A 22,459-nucleotide genomic window follows, 5' to 3' on the forward strand; every position below is an offset into this window, starting at 1 on the left:
GGAATGAAGAGTTAATGCAGTCTGATTGATGGCAACATAGTAAAGCTAAATTACTTTTCGTTTCATGTCCACCTCAATTTATTAGAGGCAGCCCCCAGGAGGGGAGGTTCAATAGTGTGTGTGACTGGGCAGGGAGATAAGTGAAAAGAGCAACAGATGCCTTGTAAACTTTAACCGTTTTGCACATTGGTTAATTAGGATTTCAGCAGAATGTGAAACGTCAACAAAACCTCAAGAATCTCTAGATAGAAAAATTAATTCACACTGTCCTCTAATTACCTCAAAATCTTTTTAGCAGTTACAGTATAATAAATGACTTTAATTAGAAGATCTTCTGCTGTACATGATTTAAGGGGCATGGTTTTAACTTTAGTAGAATTACACTAGGAGGCATCGTAAGTGCATTCTGAGAGATTTTATTTGTGTGCATGAACAGAATATCATGTTAAATGATCTTAATATAGTCAGAGTGTGTTTACTTCTTGAAGTATTGAGGTTATTTGTTACACTGCATGCTCAGCAATATTATGATTTTAATACTGCATATTACTGACTATTGGATCTTGATGAAGCTTCACCAGGCATGGTTCACTTCTGGCCTTCAATCTGAGGTCTGCAGACCTAGAGGGGAACAGGGGGATTCATGGCGTCCCAAGAATTTTCTGCAGCTGTACAGTGCAATTGATCCTTTGGTATATTCAAAACTTACATTCACAGCAAGATCTATTTCTTTACAGTACATTATTTTACTACCAGACAGATTTCAAATAGACAATTGTTATTATTGCTATTTATGGTTGCTAAATGATTATTGTTGATGAAGGTTCTCAGTCATCCTGGTCATGGTACTGTATTGTAGGCAACTGGACTTGGACATTTCATCTCTCATCCAAGAGGCTTCTTCAGTTTTAACTAACTGGAAGGGAGTTGTAGGCTTTTCAGCTTTGTATGGGAGTGTCCTTGCAGAGTCGTTAAGGACACGTGAGCTCTGAGTTTCAGAGTCATTAGGGCCACTTGTGGGTTGTTGACCCAACCGGCCCTAGATGAACCTAGGTGTGAATGGCTGTTAATATGTCTGGGGAGGGAACTCAGTACTACATAGGTGGATAGGTGGGTGATAAGTATGTCTTCAAGACATGTCAAGTAATGTCCAAACCATCTAGCCAAGATGTTTACATAGTTGTCCTCAAAGGAATGATTTGTCTCCAGGATGGCTGATAAAAATCAATGTTTTTAAAGAAAGTATTTTTTATTAAGGGCTGCACAGTGGCCCAGTGGCTAGCACTGCTGCCTCACAGCTAGAAGATCGCCGGTTCGCGTCCCGGTTGGGACGCCTGGGATCTTTCTGTGTGGAGTTTGTATGTTCTCCCTGTGCAAGCGTGGGTTTTCACCGGGTACTCCGGCTTCCTCCCACAGTCCAAAAACATACTGAGGTTAATTGATCATTCTAAATTGTCCGTAGGTGTGAATGAGAGTGTGTGAGAGTGTTCGTCTCTATGTGTGGCCCTGCGATGGACTGGCGACCTGTCCAGGGTGTCCCCTGCCTTCGCCCTAAGTCAGCTGGGATAGGCTCCAGCCCCCCCGCGACCCTGCAGAGGATTAAGCGGCGTACATAGAATATGTACAGATGATGGATGGATGGATGGATGGATGGATTTTTTATTAAACAATGACAGACAACAAGAATGTGTGTTTGTATGTGTGAACAAGAAAAACAAAAACCAGGGGCAGGTGATCCATGACATAGCAACCATGAAGAACCAAATGGAAAAAAAAAACTCAGGAGAAGGACCAGATTAGCAGCCAATTCGCAGACCATTAGCAGCAGCCACCGTTACCATCGTCAGCTGCCGTGACCACCAGCAGACGCCGTCGTGACCTCAAGCAGCAGCCGCTTAAAATAAAGTGCAGTAGCCTACATGAAGTAATGAGAGTAACCATGTTAAACTGAACAAAGAACAGCACAAAAAATTAAATGCAGCCAACCAACACGTCACATAATAATAAAGGTAGTATATCCCAAAATTCAATGAAATATTAAATGAAATATTTATCACAAACGCCCACTTATTTCTATTGCTAGCAGCTAGAATGAGTCCTATATCACACACATAACCGACTAACGATAGCCGACATGGTCAGGTTCAGCAGATAAAAGCCAAAATAAATAAAGCCCCTTGGTAATACATGTAAATCCTGCTTGTTAGTTACCAAACATCTTTAATATAAAAGTTGCTAGCGATTCATTACCAGACTCTTACATTACAGTACAGTCTTTAACTGCGGTGAAGTCGCACTAGGTAACAAGCTAGCGGGCAATGCTTGAAAATTGGCTCTAACAACCAAGATAAAATATAGATAATTATGCTGTGCACGTACAAATGAAGACCAGTATAAGCATCACAAAGGGCCTCTGATACAATATAGACAGTTGACAATTCAAAAAAGGTCGATATTTCAGCAACTTACCTCTGGAACTATTTGATGCGCTGTAATGTAAGTGAATGAGGTCCAGTGCCCAAATCACAGTGTTTGGAACTAATCCGAGCTCCATAACCAGGAAGTAGGCTGTACAAAGCGCCGCCATTTTTTACAACGGAGGTCTATGCGAGTGTCACCACTGGTGTGAGTGCAGTCATGGACTGGGAACAAAAAATGGCCCTGGCATTTTCACCCACCAGCGGCCCACGAGCGGGTGGGTGGAGTGCGTTCAACTTTTAAGTCACTTTTGAGGCACATTTGATCCAAATTGACAATTCCCATGCTATAAACAACTGCACCAGAACAATGCACAACCCCAATGCATAAAACAAATTAATAAATCATCAGAGCCAGCCGCTCCATAATAAAAACATGTCTTACCGTCATGCAGTTATCCATGTGTACCTCTTCATCCTACTCTTGCTTGTTTTGTTCCTGCTCTTGCTCATATTCCTCACTGTCCTGTCTTTCTCCCTGGTGTGCTGGCTCAGCTGTGTCGTTAACATTAGTGCTAGCAGTATTAGCGCTAATGCTAGCTCAAGCTGCACTTGATTTTAAAAACAACTCAGTCAATTTGCAGCATTTTTCACCGCCAAACAACAGTGCTCTCTTAGATTTCTCTCTTTTTCTCTGCTCGCCCCTTGTGTCTCTTGATGCCTCGATTAATTTTTTTGCTAGCTTAATCTCAGTCAACCTCCAACTTCCAATCTCCAACTTCCAACAAGCAGGCAGAGGTGGTCTACTTGAGTTAGTGGTCTACTTGAGTTAGTCTTCAAATTCCCAGAAGGCATTGCTTCATTTTAACTTTTGCAAACAAATAATCAAATTAAAAAATGCAGGTAGATTTGTTTTATTTTGAACCATGCACGTTTTTGAACATCTGAATAAGACATTTAGCTTCAAAACAATGCAGACTGATATAAAAATTTGTGACTGTAGACTGCAGAGGGTAACCATGACTTTGATATAGAGACTCATATGTGGTGTACAAATGCTGATTAGATTGCCAGCTTTAATTAGCATAAATAAACTGAACAAATATGGTTGTCATTTAGTGTAAAGTCTTAATTGATGCTTGAAAGGGGGCAGAGAGAAGTTTTCTTGGGTCTGCTCTGTGATTGGTCAGCCCGCCCAAATGGCCCATGACAGCCGGCGGCCCCCCTGGCGTCTGCCCAAATTCCAGATTACCAGTCCATTGCTGTGTGAGTTGTTTCACACCATGTTACTTACTGTAGTGCAAAGCTTGCTTCGTCTTCTCAACAGTATCCTTAGCTGTGACATGTTGTCGGTTCGGTCATTTTGATTGCAGGACTTTAGCCAGAGTAGGTAAAGTTGTTTGGATTTTCCTACCTATTAATAGTTCCACCGGACTGACACCAGTACTGCTGTGCGGTGAGGATCTGTAGAGCCAGAAGCCATAAGAACCAGAAGTGGATCTTTTTGTCTCAGTATTCTTTTGGCCGTTTGCACTGCATGTTCAGCATGTGGGTTGTGGGGGCTAGAGGTCACATGCTTGAAGCTCATCTCATGGGCAAAGTTTTGGAACGTCACTGGTGAACTGTGGCCCGTTATCACTGACAGCCTCCTCCAGTATTCCATACTGGGCAAAAGTAGCTTTCAGCTTTACAGTCACCTGAGCACTTGTAGTGGACATGTTGACATGTGGAGTATCTCCAGGTATCTGGAATAGTAGTCTGCTATGTCAAGAAAGTTAGCTTTTTGAGGTTCACAGAGACCTATGCCAATTTTTCTCCATGACCTGCCTGGGAGGGTTGTTGACAGTAGAGGCTCTCTGCTCTGTGCTCTCCTATGCTCCCGAGAGTACATGCAGCTCTCCACTTTGTGTGTGATTTGTGAAGCTATACCAGGCCACCACACTGAAGTGTTTACTCTCATTCTGCATTTGTTAAGTCCTTGATGACCATCATGTATTCACTCTAACATTTCTGATCTCATTGACCCTGGTATCACTATCCTGCTCCCTCTGAGTGCCAACCCATCATGCACAGACAGTTCATTTCTCACCGGAAAATACTCTCTTGCACAGCTCTTTATGTGTTTTATGTGTTCAGGCCACTCGTTCTTAATGTACCTGAATATGACTTGGAGTTGCTCATCAGTGGCTGTCACTGCTTGGATGCCATCCATTTTCATCTATGATGCCGGGATGTTGTTCATCACAGCAGCAACATAACACTCAACATCTGTGTGGCTGTCTCTGCTGTGCCACGTTCCCTGTTGTGGGCTCCTGGACAGCATGTCCGCCATAGAGCTTAGATTGGGCCCGAAAATAAAGCCCGACCCGACCCCAGCCCATGCACATTGTGTCCGAGCCTGGCCTGGCCTGACACATTAACTGTAATCATGAGCCAAGCCCCATTTAAACTGAACATTTTTAAAATACTTTGGCTGTTTTAACTGAAGTTCTCAACTACAATTCCGAGTTGTTTGAACTACAGAAATCTATTAAGAATTATCTTAATAAATAATGCAACAAGTGCCGCACTTAATGCAGAGAGCAAAAGAGAGAGCTAGAGGGCGTGACATCATCGCTAGAGTGTAGAGCAGCTGGAAGAACTGGAGAAAAAAATTTCTTCAGCTTGATATGGATCACACATCTTTTACTACAGATAGACACTATATACATAGACATGTGGGACATCTTGTTGGCTTTCACGTAATGGTCTTATTTCAGATGTGGGACACTTTTGGCTGTAGAAGTCCTAGAGTGACAAGCACTCCAGCCTGCTATAAGCTCCCGCAATGTTTATTTTGAGCCTAAATTTCTAGAGGAGAGCAGATGGTACCTGTTTTGTCTGTAACTCTGCCACCCTCATTTTTCACTCTACACAAATGAAAAAAAGACATCACAGAGTTCAGCAATGTCTCCTGTGACTCAATATATAAATATTTTGCCAATATCCATTACATTTCTTTCAAAAATCGCAGGAGTTTGGGAGGCATTTTTCCCATTCTTTCTTATGGAGACATTTTCAACTTTGGCTCTGCTACTGCTCTAGCATATGACCAGCCACTGAAACTGTTCAAATTTCTAAGCTCTTTCAGCCCTCTTACTTCTCAGCTTTTCTGCCTTTTCAGCTTTTTAAATATTCATCTTTCTTCCTATTCAGCTTTTATCATGCAGCAGGTGACATCTGACATCCCATTAGTTAATCAGTTCTTCTCTGACCTGGCTGGATTTCTCTGGATTTCTTTCAAGATCTCCCAAAGGAACCAGTGTGCTTGATAGAATGGTGGCACACAGATTCCCAAGAGCAAGCACAGTAAGATGGAACTTCCATATCCGTGCCATGAACACTGTTTGAGCACAAAGGTGACATCATCCATGTTTTGAAACTGTAAGGGGAGTTTGAGCCTATGACTGTGCGGGAAGTTGGAGGGTTTGTGAGGCTACTGGACGATGATACTTTCAGCTTCTTCCTGAAATTATTCCATTGCATCATGCCTCATGCGGACATTCTCTTCAGCCAGCTCCAGAAGTGGACTCAGTCTTTGTCTGGGGAATCATGCAGCAGTTCACACAGTTTTTCTGACTTCAGCATACATTATTGCATACTGGCAGTAGCAGGCCACCAAATTATAATGGAACGACTTCCTTAGTGGAAGGTGTTGTGTGAACAAGCGTGGACTGCGAGGGCCTGTTCATTGCTTCTTGCAGCTTTAATTTAAAATGGTTCCATACCTCCGACTTTTCTTTACATCTTCAAGCTCCATGTTGCACTTAAGCTACACAATCAGTGATGCCAGTAATGCATTACATTAATCTGACCACTTTTTTCAGTAACGAGTAATCTAATGTGTTACTGCTTCCAAACCAGTAATCAGACTTAAGTTACTTATTCAAGTAAGTAAAACTCACTATTATTTTTGTAATTTTCCTTAGTAAAATATTTATTTTTGTGTTCTTCTTGTGTCTTGGGGGGTGGTGTCAAATATGCGGTAAGTCATGTTTTCATCATGAGGACAAGTCACATGTAACACCACGTAGCGATTTGATTTATAAATAGTCCACCAAGAGGCAAAGTAGGCTCCTTTCTGTGACTGATTTAATAAAAAACCATAGTCCAATTCCAGATTTGTTTGTTGATGTAATTAACAAAAGTTATGGTCAAAATTAAGTGGAAATTACGGTCAAAGAAAAAATATAGGGGCCTCACTCAACCTTCTTTGTCTACAAGCCAAATCTGCGAACAAACTGGGCAGGTGAAATAATGTAGAGGCCACCCCCACTTCCTCTTACCAGAAATCATAACAAGATGACACAACAAATAATAATAATAATAATAATAATAATAATAATAATAATAATAATAATAATAATAATGCCCTGCAATGAGCTGGCGACTTATCCAGGGAGTACCCTGCCCTTGCCCTGAGACAAGGCTGGGATTGGCTCCAGCAGCAACACCCCACAACCCCATGGAAAGGGATAAGCGGTTCGGACAATGACATGACATGACATAATAATAATAACAACAACAAATATAATATAACAATAACAATCTGCGGGTTCTAACCTCTTTTGCCCCAAACCGGCTACTCTGACCCTCATTCCCGCAGTTTTCTGGCTAATTCATAGTAGAAATGTATCTTTTCATCCCCCAAAGCCATATCCCAAATTTTGTGTTGATAGAGTCAATCTTTCAAAAGTTCTATTCATTTTACTTTTTTCACATTATGAAAATTAGCAAAAAATCTAGGTCGGCGGAGCTGCATGGTCCCAGAAGCTTTTTTGTAGAGCACATGGAGCTGGACTTGTGTGTCAAATTTCAAGTCAATCAGACCTACAGTGTGAGGGGCATGGCCTTCCCAAAAACACATTTTCAAGCCTTAGTTACAGCGCCACCGTGTGGCTGACTGGGCTCATATTTTAATAAAAGTTGATGCACATCATTTCCAATCATTGCCAAGTTTCAAGTTTCTGGCCCATTCTAGCTCACGGGAATTTGAGCTCAAGTGGCAGACAACAAGTAATAATAATAATGATGATGATGATGATGATGATGATGATGATGATGATGATGATGATAATAATAATAATAATAACGATGATAGTCATTATTATTATTATTATTATTATTATTATTATTATTATTATTATTATTATTATTATAAACCAGCTCAATTTTAGAAGGTTTCTACCGCTTCGGGGTTAGAACCCTAATAAACTGGCACAATAAATAAATAATAAACATAGCTGCAAGCGGCAATCCGCGGTTTCTAACCTCTTTTGCCCCAAACCAACCATCCTGACCCTCATCCCCTGCAGTCGATGACATTGGCCGCCGTCTTCCTCAAAGATCTGTGCAACACATAGCCATGATAAGCCCCAGAATATTTTCAAATTGGGTTTTCAGCTACATGCTAATGGCATTTATAGTGCGCCATTGCCCTTCATTTATTTATTTATTGTTTAATGTCTTGTCACCCCCCGAAGGTTTATACCAAATTTGGTGCTGATAGAGTCAATCTTTCAAAAGTTCTAATCATTTTACTGTTTTTTAATGTTATGCAAATTAGCAAAAAATCTGTAATAGCGGTTTTCATGGTGCAAGATCCTTTTTGTAGAGGACTATCAGGAGAACATGTATGAAACATTTCAAGTCAATAGCAGTTATGGCTTTGCGGGGAGAGCCTTTTGAAGTTTACACCCTATGTTATAGTTCCCCATCTGATGGATTGGGATCAAATTTTTGGAGCAGCATTTGGATGTCATTTATACTCCAAGTACCAAGTTTCGTGTCTCTGGGTCCTTCCAGCTTGCCACAAATTAATAAAACGCAAACATTGATGGTAATGACGAATAGGCCATGCCCACTTCCACCAATCAACATGGAACTCATGATATTAATTAATTCTTCACCCTGTTCAGAAGGCTGGTCTTTGTCTTGACCTGAACATGACGCACAACCATTTTTGTTCACGATGGTCTTGACCATTGTCCCAGTTAGCCAGGAGTTTTGAAGTGCAGAGTTGTCCAGGATAATCATGATGTCTCCTGGTGTGAAGTTGTGTCAGATGTTAGACCATTTCTGCCTCTACTGCAGCTGGGGAAGATATTTTATTTATTTTGTCCATCTTTTCCAGAACAAATCTGACATATACTGAACTTGTCTCCACCTGCAGCGAGCATACATCTCTTCTCTCTGAAACTGTCCTGGTGGTAGTGATGGTGTGGTCTTAAGAAGCAGAAGGTGATTCGGGGTAAGTGCTTCAAGGTCATTTGGATCTCTAGAAGCCTTGGTGATAGGACGACTGTGAAGAATGGCGTCAAATTCACATAAAACTGTCTGAAAAGTAAGCCATTGCAGAGCCCGATGAGCCGTCTCGAGGATGAAGTGATGACCCAGCAAGTAGTATCTCAGCGACTCCACGGCCCATGGTCCATGTTTAAATACTACTTCTCCACAGTTGAATGCCTGGTCTCCCGGTCCAGGAGCTTGCGGCTCAGTAACAGGACAGGACGTCTCTCTCCATCGATGTCCTGAAGAAGCACTGCCCCAAGGCCAGCTCCAGAAGCGTCTGTCTGAAGCATGCATGGCTCTGAGAAGTCTGGGTTGTGGAGAACAGACTCACAAGTGATGGACCGCTTAAGGTCTTCAAACGCTCGGTCACACTCGTCCATCCATTTCACTCTGTTATGGCCGGAGGCCTTTGTGAGGTCTGTGAGTATGGCTACCCTGTCAGCAAGGTTTGGAACAATTTCCTATACCACCCAACCAGTCCAAGGAAGGCACACACTCTCTTCTTAGTGGTGGGAACAGGAAATGAGTGGATGGCATCCACCTTCACCACTCGAGGCTTGACTAGGTACCTGTCGGCATGCAAAAACACATTTGCTGGGATTGATGGTCAGTCCAGGTGATCTGATCAGATGGAGGACGCTCTGGAGGTGAGCCACATGGTCCTTCTAGATCTGGTAGGCAGCTGCAAACTGTAGCACCCCTCTCAAGACCTGATCCATGATCCTTTGGAACATAGCTGGTGCCCCCTGGAGAGCGAATGGCATCACCTTGAATTGGAACTTGCCATAGGGTGTTAAAAATGCTGCCAGCTCCTTTGTCTCTGGTGCCAGGGCCAGCTGCCAGTACCCTACCCCAGCTCAAGTCCAAAGTGGTAATGAACGTTGCATTCCCCACTCGTTCCAGCAGCTCGTCAATGCTGGGCATCGGATAGGACTTCAGATATCTTAAGTCGATGCAGAACCTCAGTGACCTGTTTTTATTTGGGACCAAAACAATGTGGCTGTCCCACTGGCTGGTTGACATTTCAATGATGCCCAGCTGCATCATCAGGTCCATCTCCTTCTTGACCTTCGACACCAACTTCTCAGGAATCCAGTAGGACTTGCGATGGGGAATAGCATCAGCTTTCAGGTGCACTTTGTGCTGGACCAGGGTTGTGAAGCCATTTCTCTTGGAACAGTTCTGAATCCAGCAATGCTTTTATCTCCCTCTGCAGGACAGGTTGAAGATGGGACACATCCATCCCAGCATGCTCAGAAACATTTATGGGGAACAACTGCTCACACACTTCCTCTTCAGTGCCAGGACAGATGAAAAGGTGCTGCTGGACAGGCTACTGGGTTGGCTGTTCAGGCTTCTGAACCTCCTTCAACAGGTTAACCTGGAAACACTAATGCTTCTTTAATTTGTCATACATATGCAGTTCATAGGTGACCTTACCCTGGTGTTTAGTGATCTCATAAGGTTCATGCCACCTGGCAAACAGCTTACTGTCACTGGTGGGAAGCAACAGCAGCACCTTCTGGCCAGGATGGAAAGTTCTGTCTCTATCCTTCTTGTCATACCAGGTCTTCTAGTTGGCTTGTGCCGACTGCATGTGTTCCTTTGACAAGGCTGTTATCTGCTCCAATCTGTCTCTCATCACATAGTCTACCACATTCTCCTGTTCGGCCCTTGGGTTATCCCAGTGCTCCTTAAGGAGGTCAAGAGACCCCCCCACCTGGGGAGTCACGTGACCATCGCGAGGGATGTAGACGCTTCGCTTCGTCGCTCCGCAGAACCCCTCAATATTTAAGCATTATTTTCATATCCAACGCTACTTTTTGCGCTCTCGGTTAATTTTTTCTGTCTTGTGGAAGTTTTGTGCACATTGAGATGCCAAATTCGAGGGGACAGACAAACAGGCAGCCACCAACACCTCGTCCAGCCGTCGGTGTGGCAGCTAGCTCGAAACAAACGACAAACAAACAGCCAGCAACATCTCCTTCAGCCGTTAGCGTGGCGACAACAAGTCCGAATAAAACAATAAATGAACAGCCGACTACAATTCGGCCGTCTTCCGCCGACAATGTGACGATGGCAGCAAGTTTGGAAAAAACGACAAACTTTTCAGCCGACAACGAGGAGCTCGCCGCGCTAGTTAAGGTAGCAGTTGCAGAAGCTATCAAAGAGGCTATCCCCACACTCGTGGAAGACGTGGTGTCTCAGCTGACTAACAAGACACAAGCTCTGGTGGATGCACAGGTCGCGGTATTCCGCGGCGAGATGGTTGCCATGCAGGCTGAGATTTCTAAGTGTGTGGACTATATGGAGAAGGACGAGAACCGTGTGGAGGAGATGGACAGTCGGCTCTCTTCATCGGTGAGCAAATTGGCAGAAAAACATGCACAGCTGGAGGACAAAATTGCCGACATGGAAGACAGGTCGCGCAGAGACAATGTACGTGTGCATGGAGTCCCTGAAAGCGCAGAGACACTGAATGTTCTTGCTTTCCTGACGGATGCCATACCACGGTGGTTTCCTAATCTGGGACCTGTTGAAATTATGCGCGCGCACCGTTTAGGTGCTCCGAAGGAAGACGCAAATGGCAGACCTGTGTCTCGCACCATCATTTTCAAGCTACTGCGCTTCACTGACAGAGATAAGATCCTGAAAGCGGCGCGCGGCGCAGCAGTGGAGATGGAGGGAAGAACCATCCGCTTCACCCCGGACTACAGCCCGCACACATTCAGACGCAGGCTGGCCTTCTCCGAGGCAATGGACGCTCTGCAGAAACTGAACTTTCGCACTTTTCTCCTCTATCCTGCAAAACTCAAGGTGATGCGAGGAGGAGTGAGCCACTTTTTCAACACCCCAAGGGAGGTAAAAGGTTTCATCAACTCCCTCGGTGAATAGTTTCACTAAACAGGTAATCCAACCAGCTGTTTACTTTAACTAAATGCTTTGTAAACATACTCTGTTTCATTCATTGGATTCAAATTCTTCATATTATGAATGAGTCCAGCTGGCTTATATCACGCTCTCTGTTCCCAATAAAGAAGAAATACTGACTCCACAAATCTGCAGAATGCCAGGGATTTATGTTATTGTTGTTACTAGGTCTCTTTTTGATTTTTGTTTAAGACCAAACTCTGTTTTCTAAAAGGAAGGTTGTTGATATAGTCTTGGCATGCTGCCAACTCTACTGTTATAATTTTACCAGCCATGTTTTAGTTGCATCTAGTACTGATAACCCAGGCTACCACATGGTTGTACATTCTGGGTAGCTCAGTTACAATCGCTATGATCATTACTGTGATATGATATGATATAACTGTAATCTGTTATCGGGTGGGGGGGACCTGTGCGCGAGCTGGGAAGGAACACGCCTCTCGAGGATCACAGGTCCAACATGGAGGGGAAGTCAGGCTCCCTAGGAGGAGTAAAACTTTGCTTTTGTTTTTTCTTTTTTTTTACTTTTTTGTGGGTGTTTGTGTTTTTGCCCTCTCTTGTTCTTTTGAGGGTGGCGGGTTCATGGCGACAGGGGTTTTGGGGTGGGATGGATCTCTCTCAACACTTTAATTTTACATTTTGGTCGGTCAACTGCAACATAGGTAGTCTCTACTCTACCCTAATCTTGTATCACGATACCAGCCTCCATTGGTCACCATGTGTAGTATGCATGTAATCAGCTGGAATGTAAATGGGCTGAATGGTCAAATTAAGCGCACAGCCTGCTTAGACCTGTTACGTAGACAACATGTGGACGTTGCCTTTATACAGGAGTCCCACTTAAGAACTATAGATGTCCGCAGATTTTCAAATAAACACTATCATGTGGCCGCCTCAGCGTCACTGGACATCAAAACTAGGGGATCTCTAGTGGTACTGAGACGTAACCTCTCAATAACTGTACTTGGTCAATTTGGCAGTGAGGATGGTAGGATCTCTTACATTAAGACTATTATATCTGGACGCAAATTTGCTTTTATATCAGTTTATGCTCCATCCCAATATGAATCAGAATTCTTTCCCAGATTAACAGAAGTCTTAGTGCACGTACAAGACTTCTCACTTATTCTCGGTGCTGACATGAACTGCTATGCAAATGTGATATTGGACAAATCTACTCAGCGCTCCACGGCCACACAGTTACAAGCATCAAAAGACTTTCAGAATTTTCTGTCAGCATTTAGCTTAACAGACTTGTACCGCTCTATCAACCCCACATCCAAACAGTACACTTTTTATTCAGCTAGACACCAGAGCTTCTCCAGAATAGATTATATTTTAACCTCAGCTACTTCCCTTTCTGAAATACATGATGTTGTTATTAAGCCTTGTTCTTTATCGGATCATGGCATTGTTGCAGCGCGCTTCACACTCCTAGGTACACCACCAAGAGCCCCACGTTGGCGGTTCAACGTCTCACTTCTCAAAAATGATGATTTCTGCACTTTTCTGAAGGAGAAGCTAAACTTTTTTATAGATGTTAATGCAGGCTCAGTGGATGATCCTAGATTTTTATGGGACGCTATAAAGGGCTGTATTAGGGACTCCTCAATCTCATTTTCATCCCACCTTAATAAGAGCAGACTGAACAAGATAACTGAACTGGAGAATGCGCTCGCCGAGCTAGAGGTGCAGCAACGGGCCACATATTCTGATGCAGTGCAAGGCAGAATAGCTGTGACAAGAACTGAATTGAATTCTTTGTTAAGACGTAGGGCAGAGTTTTTGATGCACAGGACCAGAAGAACATATTATTTCAATGATGCCAGACCAAGCCACCTTTTAGCTTTAAGACTGAAAACCCATGAAAAATATTCAAATATTACAGCCATCGTAACACCTAGCCGTACCCTAAGCAATCCAGTTGATATCAACTCTGAGTTTAAATCTTTCTACTCATCTCTTTATAAATCTGAAATTTCCCTTGATATGCAGGCGTGTGCAGACTTTTTTCAGGATCTCAATCTACCTTCCCTGTCCGATAACGAATCAGAATCACTCAATACCCCCATTTCGCTAGAAGAGTTGAGGAAGGCTCTCGTTAATATGAAAAAGGGCAAATCCCCAGGGTGGGATGGAATTCCACCGGAGCTGTACCTCACTTTCTGGGATATCTTGGGCAGACCATTATTGGATATGATTAACATGGCCATTGATAAGGGTGCGTTTAATTCCAGCACTAATACTGCTATAATTACAGTCTTGCCCAAACCGAACAAAGATTTAACTAAATGTGGTAATTACAGACCTCTTTCCCTCCTGAATGGGGATGTTAAACTATATGCAAAAGTACTTGCAACCCGGTTGGAAATACATCTTACAAAGCTCATACACAATGACCAAACTGGTTTTATTAGAACTCGCCTAGCATCTGACAATGTCCGTCGCTTGTTACACATCATTCATGCATCTAGTAGTATCGATTCTCCTTGCTCGGTCCTATCGTTGGACGCTGAAAAAGCGTTTGATCGGTTAGAATGGGAATATCTTTGGACAACGTTGGACAGATTTGGGCTAGGTTTGCATTACATCAATATGGTTAAAGTTTTGTACGCAAATCCCTCAGCAATGGTCTGCACAGGCCATGTCTGCTCTGCCCAGTTCCCAATATTGAGGGGCACTCGTCAGGGCTGCCCCCTTTCACCATTACTTTTCGCTCTTTCCCTCGAGCCGCTGGCGCAGAAAATAAGACTGCACCCATCAGTACATTCTATCACTTTTTGTAACACAGAGCATCGTATTTCCTTATACGCTGACGACATTCTTCTTTATGTCGGCAGTGCTGGTTCCTCAATCCCACATTTGCTTTCCTCCTTTGATATGTTTAGCTCACTCTCTGGATACAAAATTAACTGGAATAAGTCAGCACTGATGCATTTAAATCCAGCTGCGCATCAGGTTCCCCTGCCCTCCCATATACCAGTAGTCAAAAGCTTTAAATATCTTGGAATTCGAATTTTTCCCTCCACATCGTCTATAGCAATAAAAAATTTTCAAGGTATATATAGCCAGATCGAGAGGGACTTTGAGCGCTGGTCGAATCTTCCAAACTCTCTTCAGGCCCGAATAGCAATAATTAAAATGGACATACTCCCTCGTGTTAATTTTTACTCCTCCATGATCCCTCTCGCTCCCCCTTTGGGATACTGGGATAAACTCCAGTCATTGGTCTCTAAGTTTATATGGAAAGGAAAAAGGCCTCGCATAAAACTCACGACTCTTCAGCGAGACAAGAATCAAGGGGGGCTAGCTCTCCCAGATTTTAAAATCTATTCCTGGTCCTATGTGCTACGCCCCCTATCTACATGGTTCGACCCGAGTTCCGCTGTTTCTTGGAGACCAATTGAGGAGAATGTTGCGCTACCCCACAGGTTGCAAGACTTGGTGTATGCTAACATACCATTGCAAAAAGCCAAATTACGTTTAGGCCCTGTTATTTCATTTTTACTTGCATCTTACCGTACTGCAATGAGGCATGTTGGCGCTGATCATAAATGGCATAATCACACACCCATTTTCAATAACTTCTCACTTCTTACTGGTAATATGCCTTTTTCATTTCCGCATTGGAAGAATAGAGGAGTGAACATACTAAAGGATCTATATAACGTCCATGGTTTACGAGCTTTTAACGATCTACAAGCAGAATTTGGTCTTCCGGGTTCATCCTTTTTCTTTTATATGCAATTAAGATCAGCTATGCGGGCATATGGTGTCCCTTGGGGAGTAGCTCTTCCCACACACCCTCTACGTAAGTTGCTTGCCTCTATAGGACCTACACGGGGGATGGTTTCTAAACTTTACAAATTCCTTTCTGGACCCCATAAATCCTTACCAGTAGAGGGCATTTGGAAGAGAGATTTAAATGAAGTTAACGACAGAGAGATTTGCTGGGATACAGTGTGGAAAAACCTTAGTGGCACTTCTAAAAACCCCAACCACCAGTTAATACATTATAAATATGTTAACAGGATGTATCTCACCCCCAGAAGACGTTATGCTATGAAGATTGCCACATCCCCGAATTGTGATCTTTGTTCACTTAATGTCCAGGGGTCGTTTTTGCATGTTTATTGGGAGTGCCCCGGTGTGGTTGGTTTCTGGAAAGAAATATCTCTCACTTTAAGTGATATTCTCAAGATCAAGATCCCAGTCTCCCCAGCCTTACTTTTGCTTAATGATGACTCTGCTTTAAATCTGTCCCTGCAACATAGACGCATTCTATGGGCTGGTCTCACAGCCGCCAAGAAAATGCTGGCCCTTAGATGGCAACCACCACATTCCTTGGCCTGGCGGCAATGGGCCAACTCATTTCTTGAAATTGTCCTGATGGAATGGTCTGTTGCCCGTATGCATGGCGCCAGCCATAAGACTTTGCAGGGCTGGGAGGCAGCACATAAGTTAGTTAAAGAAAGGGTGCAGCACGGCCGATCTTGAATTTTATTTTGAATATATTTATATTGTATATTTATTTTATTTATTCATTTCGAGAGAGATCCTGGTTGGGAGGTTCATACGAAGTCGCCTGGGGGAGGGAGGGTTGTGTGTGTATGGGGGGGAGGGGGGGAGGGGCGGGGGGGGGGAATGGGGTGGTAAATGTTTGTATAAATGTAAAAACTTTTCAATATTGTTACAGCCCTGAATATATATGTCTCTGTTTTGTTTTGCACTTATTGATGTATGTATATGATGTTGACATATATATACTGTGCATTTTCAATAAAAAAAGTTGATCACAAAAAAAGAGACCCCCCCACCTGATGCCCATAGAGCAGTTCAAAAGGCGAGAACCCTGTTGAAGGCTGTGGCACCTAAAAATATGGGAAGTTTATATTTCTTGAAAGGCCACACCGATTTTTACAAAATTTGGTCGGTATGATGTAGGGCCAATCCTGAGGCCATATCTTGAAGGTGGTCATGACTGGACAATGTGGGTGTGGTGTATTACAAGATAAACAAAAAACATTAATTTCAGCCATATATGGTACATATAGAATAGGACACAGTTCTTCCATACCAAAAACTGCACATGTGCTCCACTAGGTGACGCTATAATGAATGCAATTGAGTTTTTGTGTGTAACTTCCACATTTTAAATAACACATTCACAAACCTTATATCCAAATGTTCCTTGAGGTGGGTGAGGTGAGGTTCCCAGAGGTGGGTTTTCTGACATAGAACACACCCACTTCTGCAGCACATGTTTGCTAAATCGCCACATATGCAAAACCTACTTTTTCGAACTCCTCCTACAATTTTAGCGCCATCTGCCTGAGTGCGACTTTCTCCTACATCGTCACCACCATAAGTCTCCTCTGAGAAACTTAAAAAATTCCACTTCTGTGGTGAAGGGATTGGGCCTCCTGGAGGGAAGAAATTATATGTCACGTGATAACAAACTACACTGATCATTACTTAGCTCATGGCTGGAAATGTTAATCACATTGGATTCTTTCCGGGGGTCCCATGTTCAAGACTTTTCTTACCCCTTTGAGTTTTCCTCCTGTTCCTTTTGGGAGGTGACAGCGGTGAGGTAGGCTTTTTTTCTAGACTGTAAAAAACGCTGATTAGAAGACTTGGTGTCATTGCTGAGGCCCTCTGATGACTTGCTGATGGGGGCTGGTGTTGCAGTAGACCTTGGTTGCCTTGTTTTCTTCATGGCCCTTCCTGATATTTATGGATATACACTGCCATCCCTGTAGTCTAGAGCATCCTGTCAATCTATTGCCATCTTGTGTTGTTCCATTACCGTTTGTATGTCTCCACTTTTTTATTGCAGTCTTCTATAATACACTTCAGTTAATCGCTGGAGACTTGTTCTGGCATTACTCGAAGTAGAATGTCCAGTTCTGCGTGTGTCATGGCCAACTAACGGTATTCTGTTGTAAGATTTTGGTTTGTTTGTATGAGATGCTGTGTGGTCCTTTGCTCTACTTCAAAAGGATACAGCTCCCCCTATTGGGCTATACCTGTTTTGGATAACCTGTAATTAGTATACTTGTGTAGTTTCACTCTGATTTTGCTGGAAAACAAGGAAGGGCTATTCATTTATGGAGAAATTGTATTGTCTCCCCAATGTACAAATCTGTGCGTGCTGGCTGCATAAACTATGTTACTATGTTTATGCCTGGGCGCATTGTCCTTAAGATGGACAAGTTACTGGCTCAGCGTGTTGGTAAGTTTGAAGTGAACTGGGATATGATGTTTATTGAAGATCCTGCCATGTTTCTCAAATATTCCCCCTGACATAAGGAATGATGCTATTACATCTCGTCTCCTCGTCTCTATGTGTAGGTTTTCTGTACACCTCAGTGTTGACACTTCTGTCTTCTTCAGTGTGTATGTCGTCCTTCCCAGGACAGAGATTCTTTGATGTAACAGATGGGACAGCAAATATCATTTTATCTACATTTCTGTATCTTCCCCTGTGGAGGATAGGCCCACCTGTGAATCATCTGACACCTCAAGCAACATGATTCTCCATGAACATGATGATTTTCCTGGGGCCCATTCCATCATAGAATTTACACCTTGCTCATTATCGTGGATTGGCTTAATTGGTATTTTTATATATAATGTCTTTTTTCCTCCAACTACACCGCTTATCCATCTGTATATCAGGGCTTGCATATATGTCAGTGCACAAGTACAGAAACACAAACCAATACCAAACACAACCACAACAGATTAAAATTTACATTTAAAACATGAATGATGAAAGCACCCCAGGGGCTTGTTCAAACTAAAACCTGCTGATTCAGAAGGGTCAAATGCATCGCAAATCTTTTCAAGTGCTGTGATTACCCTTGTAATATTTTCAGAATTATCAGGGATGAATGTGACACATGCTTCTCCAGTGAAATTTAGTGTCATGCACAGACCCCCTTTTTTTGCCAAAATATACAGAGTTAATCTGTGGGATTTATCATTTGCAGTTAGGTACTGGAAACAATTTATCAATTAATTTGCAAAAGCAGAAACTGAATTAGTTATATTATCTATATGATCAGCCAGGAATGTTACACCATGCCATGGGAGTAATCCAATACCCCATTTTTCACCTAAAGAAATATGCCAGTGATAAGGTGCAAGGTAAGAAAACTCTGCCAATTTATGTTTGTGACCATTCTCTGAATGTTGTTTTAAATTTACAGGAAGTAATGCTAAATTTGTAATGGTGACATTAACACAATAACAACATACAGACCATCCTGGAGGTAAGAAAATGAATGCCTCTTTGCCACACCACCAATGAAAATTTCCAATAGGTGGTATGCCTTTATGCACAGGAGCTTGAAGGAAATTACTAATTACCACTGTTTCTCCATCTCTAAAAGTAATGACAGTGTCACCAGTTTTTGAATTTTGTGTGGTTAGACTAGCAACAGGATTTGGGAAATGTGACACTCCCATAAATTGCCATTACCACTTGCACACACGCAAATAGGGTGTGAAATACTCTGGTCTATAGGAATTTCAGTTGATTCGGCATATGTAGATTTGAAAGGGATAGTTTATGGGAGCATATGATCACAGAACCATGCTACACAAGACAAATACAAGTTTGTTTGATCCGTTGTATGATTATGTAGTTTTCTATTTGCGTTATACCATACTTTATACTTTTTATCCGTGTGTCCTTGTCTATTTTTGGTTGGTTAGCATAATATTGGACTAAACTGACTACTGGATCAGACAAGGACGGTGTTTTACCTCAAATTGGAAAAGAGAATGCTGGGGAACTTTGAATGGCTAAAACAGTCATGTTGGCACTCTACATTCTAGCTTTCATTTACCTGATAAAGGAGTACCAACTATTTTTCTCGTTATAATTATTAATTTGTTCACCAGCATCGAAACCCCAGGGTTTCCAATCATTTCTTTTAAACAGTTCTGTTTTTCTCCTGATCACCTACTCTGTGGCAAGTTTTAGTTCATGTCCTTTTAGGATCTTTTGATCCTGCATTTGTTCTTCTGTGTCTTCCTCTGTTCTTGTAGACAGTCCATTCTTACCCTTCTGTAAGAGATGGGGTGTCTGATTATCAGTATAAATGACATCAGTGTGATTGATGACTGCAGGTGAATCAGTTGGTCATGTGAAAGGTATGAATATATGAGGACGTTTGGAGTCCAAATTTCGCTCAGTTGAAAACCAGGATTGGGCAACGGCCATTGTGGTGACCAGAACAACAATGAAGTCCACAGTCATAATTATCCGACGGTGTCCCTTCTCAGCACTCTTAAAGTTAGGCTGTTGTCCTTCCTTCAGCGGCATGGCTCAGAAAAGGCTTGCACTTGGATGCATGGATCCAGGTGTCCCTTTCAGCTATTGTCAGGCGTTGTCAGCAGCACCTGATATGGTCCAGTCCACCGTGGTTGACGCCAGTGCTTCCTTCTCAGGTCCTTTACCACTACCCAATCTCCAGGCTGGATGTTGTGGAGTTGCACCAACGTAGGCTCCAGAAGGGCCGCTTTCACCTGATGGAAGATTAACTTAAAAAAACATGGCTAAGTGCACAACAATAGCTTAACATATCAGCATCCAATCCAGTTAGAGTTAAACTGTTTTGAGGAAACGGTGTGTTAATCATCCTCATAGGACGGCCAGTGAGTATCTCTTAAGGAGACAGTTCAGTTTTTATGTGTTTATCTCAAAAACACAAATTGAAGGGGTACAATCCCAACCATGACAAATTCTGTTTCTGCCATTAATTTGATCAGTTTTTATTTTTTAGGGTCTGGTTAGCTCGCTCCACTGCACCTCCACTTGCTGGATGGCAAGCACAATGTGATTTAAGGTTTATGTGCAGGCTTTTGGAGATGTTTTGTATAAAATTATTTACAATGTGATCCATTATCACTTGTTAACTTTTTAGGGAGACCCCTATGGGGAATTATTTCTCTAAACAATGATTTAGCTATTTTAGATCGCTGTGGTATATTTACATGGAGAGAATTCAATCCATTTAAAAAAAATGTTTTCACATTAATGAGACAATATTTATACACCCTACATAGAGTGAGTTCAATAAAATCCATCATTAAATGCTCAAAAAGACCTTCAGGTTTAGGATGGGCTGACAGAGGCATTGCTACACCTCTGCCGACATTGTAAGTTGCATGAATCACACAATTTTTACAAAAGATTTGAACAAAAGTTGAAAATCCTGCCGCATCTCACAATCTGTTTACAATATCCAACATCTTTCCTTTTGATACATGGTCAAGACAATGTGTCAACTTTTCCAAAAATGGGAATATGGTTTTTGGCAGTACTGGGAGGCCGTTAATGCCAGATGGGAGTTTAATACCCTTTTTTTCCCATAGAGTTTTTGCTACAGCATAGGCCCTGTTTGAAGCAGAGAGACATTATTAAAGGAAAAAGAAACATAATTTTGGACAGATAAAGGCATTTGTAGAGTGAGGGAGACATGTGAAAGAGCAGCTGGACCACAGGAAGTCATTCCTTGATGTGGCCATTAAAACTGTACAACTCCTCCCTCTGACAATCGGAATATTTATACAAAAAAACAAAGCAAATAAACCATAATTACTCATTCTCATTTCATTTATAATGCTAACTATTTTGCTGTATATTGTATATATTCCCAGATTGTCTACTTTATTATTGTATTATTTTATTGTATATTTTATTTCATTTCATTTAATTGTTTATTTTACTGTTTTATTTATATATTTATCTTTAGCTCTTGTTTCCGCTCATGATGTAGTTCTATCCTACTTTGCACAGAGTTTCTGAAACAAAGACAATTTCCCCTTGGGGATTAATACAGTATTCTGATTTTGATTCTGATGAGCTGTCTTAGCACCTGTGTCCACGGCTGCATTTCCCAGTGACACTGGGTCACTAGCGCTTTATATTTTCATACTACTACTGACCCAGGTAGTAATGCAGACACAAAGTTAATGATTAGACTTTTAGGAGCAGTAGATTTTTCTGTAGAAGTAAGAAACCTTGATTTTTCGATAATGTGTGGAAAATCATGACATACATAAAATGCATACTGAGAGTCAATATGTACTGTGATATTTTTCCCAGTCCTGCGTATGATACACAAGGGGATCCATCTGTTGGATTTCCCATAGCAGAACCATATACAAAGAAATAAGGGTCAGGGATAATGAGGGGAGTGTCATGACTCCGGGTTTTGTTTGTCATTGTATCATGTCTTGTGTTGTGTTTTTGTTTTTCCATGTCTTGTGTCATGTGTTTGATTTTCCATGCCCTCATGTGTCCTTTAAGTTTCTCCTATGTTCTTCCCTCTGGCTCCCTCTGTCTGTTGTCTTGTTCCCTCCTGGTCTGTTCCTCTGTGCTCCTCCCCCTCATTATCACACCTGGCTTCCTTCCTCCTCTCTCCTCACCTGTTCCTCGTCATGTCATTAGTGTCTGTGTATTTAGTCTCTGTGTTTCCCCTCACTCTTTGTCTGGTCATTGTTTGCTGTTTTCTGTCTCTTGTCCACGCTCCTGTTCATGCTCTTGTCCATGTTCTTGTTCATGCTCCTGTCCAGCCTCCTGTCCCGTTTGGTATGTTTTTGGTTTTAAGATTTTCATGTTTGATTTGTACTTTGCCCTTTTCTTTTACACTTTGTCGAACTGCTTTATTTTGCTACTTTGTTTGGATGTTTTGTTGCTACTTTGCCCTGTTTTGTCTTCTCATGTTTTTGCAATCAGCTTTTCAATAAAGCTCGCCATTTGTTTT

The 22,459-nt window shown here is 42.2% G+C and overlaps 2 protein-coding genes across 3 annotated transcripts in view; one reads left to right on the forward strand and one right to left on the reverse strand.

Annotated features, from left to right (window-relative positions):
- zc3h18 (zinc finger CCCH-type containing 18) overlaps nt 1-3,222 on the reverse strand; it is a 68,631-nt gene extending 65,409 nt beyond the window's left edge. The window contains exon 1 of the mRNA XM_037106165.1: nt 2,863-3,222. The gene's annotated coding sequence lies outside the window, so the exon portion shown is untranslated. The remainder of the gene's footprint in view (nt 1-2,862) is intronic.
- trhr2 (thyrotropin releasing hormone receptor 2) overlaps nt 1-22,459 on the forward strand; it is a 58,967-nt gene that overhangs the window by 1,457 nt on the left and 35,051 nt on the right. The window lies entirely within an intron of this gene.

The sequence above is a fragment of the Acanthopagrus latus genome, chromosome 8, assembly GCF_904848185.1.
Source record: "Acanthopagrus latus isolate v.2019 chromosome 8, fAcaLat1.1, whole genome shotgun sequence".
Lineage (NCBI taxonomy): Eukaryota > Metazoa > Chordata > Actinopteri > Spariformes > Sparidae > Acanthopagrus > Acanthopagrus latus.